Source organism: Oenanthe melanoleuca, chromosome 1A, assembly GCF_029582105.1.
Source record: "Oenanthe melanoleuca isolate GR-GAL-2019-014 chromosome 1A, OMel1.0, whole genome shotgun sequence".
Classification (NCBI taxonomy): domain Eukaryota; kingdom Metazoa; phylum Chordata; class Aves; order Passeriformes; family Muscicapidae; genus Oenanthe; species Oenanthe melanoleuca.
The window spans coordinates 38,896,523-38,902,071 of NC_079334.1; positions in this window are offsets into that span (position 1 = coordinate 38,896,523).

Sequence of the window (5,549 nt, forward strand, 5' to 3'; positions counted from 1 at the left end):
CCGGCCCCGCCCGGGCTGCGCGGCCCCGCGCCCTGCCCGCCCCGCGGGGCCTGGGCGGAACCGCGCTCTGGGCCGGGCGGCGGCAGCTCCCCGGCGGTGGGAGTGTCTGGGGAGGTGGGAGTCGCGTGTTGGATAAACATGGTCGCAGATCTCAACGGGCTCGGAGCGGTTCCGGGAAGGGTTCCGTGTTTTTACTTTTTTGCTGCGTAATCGGTCCGCAGGTTTCGCCTCCTCGGCTCCCCAGACAGAGCTGCTGCCCCCCCGACCGCTGAGCAGAGCTGTGGGACCCCCGCCTCCTCAAGCTCAAGGGATACCCAGGAGAAATTTCCTGCCCCGTGTAATTTCTCTCTGTTTCAACTTGTAAAAACCTAACGAAATCGTGGCATTTTTCAAATCCTTGCTCCCGCTCAGTTGTTACTGGCACGTTTTAAAACAAATTCCCGGCTGATATATCCCTTGCTTTGTGTTTTTTATCTGTCCAGTAAATAATCGGTATAATGAAAAATACTGATAGCTTTATAGTTTATGCATAATGTAATGTGATCATAATTATAGTGGGGAAATAGTGAAAAGATTTTTTTTTTTTTTTCTTTGCACGACGATCCCTCTCTTGATGCTCTGTATTTCCTCTTTGGAGTGCCATCTTCCCAAATCTTGGAAGCCTGTTCTCTTGATGAACTGACAGCAGCTTCTTGCTCACAGGCTTTCTTTGTTGTTATTATCTTACCTTGCATAAATTTTATCACCAGTTCAGACTTTCTCTGCTTCACTTGTTACAGGTCACTAACGTTTTTCCAAAGTTCTCCGTCGTGAAACTGGTAAATTGATTTTGATGCATTTATGGTCTTAATATAAATGTTTACTTCCGGTTTCCCATTAGTTGGCATGTGAACTTTGCTTTATAATGCTATATTGTAGAGGGTATAGTTCCCTACTACATTTGCGTTCTGTCCTTGCATCTTTTAAAATACTGCAGTAGTCCTCAGAAGTTACATAGTTTATTTCTGTTACCCTTTCCTCTGTACCCAGCATTGCAAGCCGTATTTTTTTTTTTTTTTTTTTTTTTTTGGTCAAGTGCATACCTATGAGCCAGCTTTGTCTTCTTCAGAAACGTTAATATGGATTTTTGTGAAGGCCTCCACAAAATCAGGAAAATGCCTGTGAACTTTTCTTTGGGAATATGCATTTGCTTCCACTTTTGAATGAAACAAAATTTGGTTAAGTATGCTTTATAGAACTGGATGTCTTAAATCATAGTCTCATGCAGGATGGGTGAGGTCTTTGGTCCAGTCACCTGCTCAAAGCAGTGTCAGTGCTGACTTCAGACCAGGTTCTCCAGGACCTGGTTTACTTAAGACCTAGAGTATCAGAGATGCAGTGTCCCCTGTTCTTGAAGCAATGAAAAAGATTCATAGGATTCGCATGATCCAAATGGTTGTTTTTTGGGTATGTCTGCAACATAATCAGTGATCCTTATTGCATGGAAGATCTCTAACTTTTCGATATTTCACAGCATGAATCAGAGGAAAATGTTATGCCCAATTTAAGGATAGAAAAAAACAGACACATAAAAGGAAAGTGCCATTGCAGTTTCATTCTAGAATTTTACTTCACTTGCTTCCATTTCTTTTTAACATATAACTAAGGCTTTTAGTATTCCTCACCTCTCTTGTATTTGGATTCTCATTCATGTTCACATGTATACTATTGGAATTCTATATCCTAACAATATGGCTGTGCCAATTGCAGCTAAAGGTGGCATGTTGCAGTCTTCCCACTTGTAGCTGTGAATGCTAGAACTCAAAAAAGAAAAAATGCTAGGGAAACAAACAAAAGTCAAGCTGAACATAGTCAATCAGAGCTGAAGGCACTGCAACAGGGAAAATACAGTATGTTATTCTAATCTTTTTCTTGGGACCCTCTGGGTAACCTAGCAAAAATGAGGTAAAAACAGGGGAGAGTGGAAATCACACTAGATATTTTCCAAGAAAGAATGAACATCCAATTGAATTATGTAACTTTTAAAAATTTCAAATGAGAAATTGCATTTTACCAACCTTATCAAAAGGAAAACCACTAACTTTACCAGTAAGTGGATGAGAACAGTAAGACTTGAAATTCATAAGCAAGTTAATAGTTGTTTTTTCTACATCACAATCAAATTCTATAAACAAAATCAAAGCTTTGTAATCTATTTGCTTTCTATATTTGATTTAAGTACTTAAGAGGCATCACAGCTGAAGCAGAATAAGTTCAGCATCTAATTTCATCTCCACTGGAACTGCCTATCATAGTTCCACGTTATTTAAGCCATTTTCTTCTATAGTTTTGCAGAGGGAAGAGATGTAATTCCATGACATAAGGCAGCTTTTTCCAGCTTGCCACCAGAGAACGCATTCTAAAGTTGTTTACAACATGTACAGATTAATGTTCCCAAGCAAACCTCACACTAATTATATTCTTCCTCTTGTCGCATAGATACAAAGCCATCTAGGAGAATTCAGTGGAATAGTTGCCTGTATTGACAGTAAAAAAAGCCATTCTTAGATACCTCTTGCTCTAAAGCCTGGTATCTCCTGCTTTTCTGAAATGCCTGGGATATTGAACAACCATCATGCGCAGGAAGAAGAGAGAAACAAAGTGAGAGGTAAAAGCCTTCATTCTGGAGCAACAAATGCAAAACCGATCTACCAAGCACTCTCCACAATCACTAGGACAAGAGGAAATGGCCTCAAGTTGCTCCAGAAGAGATGTAGATTGGATATTAGGAAAAATTTCTTTGTCAAAAGGGTGGTTAAGCAGTGGAACAGGCTGCCCAGGGAAGTGGTTGAGTCTCCATTCCTGGAAGTATTTAACAGATGTGTTGGATATAGCACTTGGGGTCATGGTTGAGTGGAGGGCTTGGCAGTGCTGAGTTAGTGGTTGGACATGATGGTCTTAGAGGTCTTTTCCAATCTAAATGATTCTGTGATTATCATACTCTATGTCTATATAATGTGACAAATTGCAGACAAATACAAATACAAATTGCCCCCAAACTTGTCCCCCCTTATCAGCTTGCATGGAACTCATTGTACTTCACAGCAGGAAAAATGTTTGAAGGCCTGAAAGCTTATCAGTCTTTAGCCATTAAACTAGCTCATAAATAAAAGGTACCATCACTGTAGAAAAGGTGCCTCATCTTTAATTAGGACTTGCAGTTGTGTTTCCCATTTAAACACTCTTTCCAAGAGGAAATTCACCTTAGACACTAGAGGAGTTACCACCACAATGATGGTTGTTAACATCTTCAGTCTAAATATAAGGGCACTTTGACATGAACATTAAGTCATACAGAAAAGCTGCACGTGGTGATGTTTGCTGCAGCCTTTAAATGAGATTGTTAATGTTTGTCTGGAAAAGGATAAGTTGTGATTATCAACCTAATCTCTCTATGGAGCGCTCTCATTTATCTCTTACTTTCTCCCCCTTCTACCCCACAAGAAATATCAGAGTCATAGAATATGCTGAGTTGGAAGGGACCTACCAAGGAACATTGAGTTGCAACCTGTGGCTCTGCCAAGACCATCCCTGAGAGTCACACCATATGCTTGAGTAGTTTGCATATTATGTTCAAAGTATCTAAACACTCCTGAAAAATCTAGTTCACACTCTTGATTATGAGGTGTATCACTAGGTTTCTCTTTGGGGGTAGGTAGTGAGCTTCTAGGTCCAGATGATAAAAAATAACCATGCACAACAGGAATCCACTTCAAAGTAAAGATATAGAAACTCAGCAATTGCCTTCCTAAATCTTGATTCTTTGCAAAGAATGTTACTAGGCGCTGCATACCCACCATAAACCCAACTGAGATATAGCAGCTACAGACTGCACCACTGAAGGAAATTACAAACAAAAAGAAATAACCTGCTTGAAGTCAGAATCAGTAATTACATGTTAGGCTAAAGATACAGAAACTAACCCACAGGTGCTGCTTTACAGCTCACATTGCATAAGCCCTGACAGGACAGTATGCTGATTGAACAGACTCAAAGCATACAAAAGTAAACAATCCTTTTTTAATTCTTCAGACTGAACCAGCTTACATTTTCTGAAGGCCCAGACTACTCCTCCTACAGGATACTCATTCAGTGATGGATGGGAGGGCAGGGTACAAGTTTATAATAGAGGCACACCCACATAATGGGTGCCACATGCAGCTCTCTCCTACACTGGGAGTGCTCTGCTATGTATCCATTCTCACCTGCCACCACCACAGCAGGCACCACACTGTGAGGGGGAAGTGTTTCTGCTGCTTCAGCTTCCTGGATAGCTGATTATGGGCACAGATAAGCTCCAGATTTAGCACAAAGGGAAGTGGAAAAGGGGTGAAGGATGGTGGGGTTGAGGAAGGAAAAGAATCTCTTTTGGCAGAAGCCAGATTAAAGACTTTCCTCATGGGGCTCTAATTTGGTAACAGCTAAATCCTTCTCTTCACAGTACTGCCCTTACTTGAGAAGGCAAAACCCTAATTCATATATAAAAACTAATAGTGACTCAAACCCAAAAAGCTCTGCTAAAGATGGAAGCTTTATTGTTCATTTCATAATCTGCCTAGTGTGATAAAGCTTCTGAAAGTGCCTGAGAAGGAGGCCAAGACAGAGAGAGAAAACTGACAGCAAATGCTCAGCCACAGCTGCGGTGTCAGGGGTGCAGCTGTCCTGCTGGGGAGGTGCAGAAGAATGGCAACACCTGGAAAGCAGCAAGTCAGAGAGGGAAGGCTTCTAGTGCTAGGGGAGAAACTGAAATGTGGCATTGGTATGGCAGCAAAAGGAGGGAAACACTACTGTGAAACTAGGAAATATGAAAAGCATCATAAGCACTCATCTGTGATACAACAAATCAAATAATAAGAAACTTTTAATTAAACACATATAAATCAGGAACAAAAAGCTTACAAAAGTGATACTGTCCTATTGAAGGTAGTAAAGGTACTTTCTTCCCTCAGTGAAAAATGAAAATGGCAGTATACTCAAAACATCACCACACACTGATCCTGGATGCTGCTTCTGACCCACCTTCCCATTTATTTTTCAATTAAAGTGAATGAAGTACACAGCACCACAGAGTCTACGAGAAATGCTCATCTGATTACACTAGAGGTAAGTCAGCTTTTTACTATGGACATTAGTTCATGAGGAAAGTATTATAAATCCCATGCAAGGCAAGACTCAAACTTTCCCCTACACCAATAAAAACCTGTCATGTTACAGAACTAAAAAAAAAAATAAAAGCAATAGCATTCTAAAAACCACTATGTAGTCCATTGATGCTACTGAAATATTGAAGTGAATGCAATTCTTTCTGCCAGCATCTTCCAACATACAAGGGAGCAATATAATTTACTATCTAAGCATGAGAAAAATTTCCAGGTTCTACTCAGACAGAACAGCCAGAAGATTCAAGAATGCTGTAGCTTCTAAAGATTCAGCTAAAATGATTCAGAGACTTAGACGTTTCACTAGATCAAATTTTATTGTTTTTATAAAAAAAAGATAGAACCAGATGC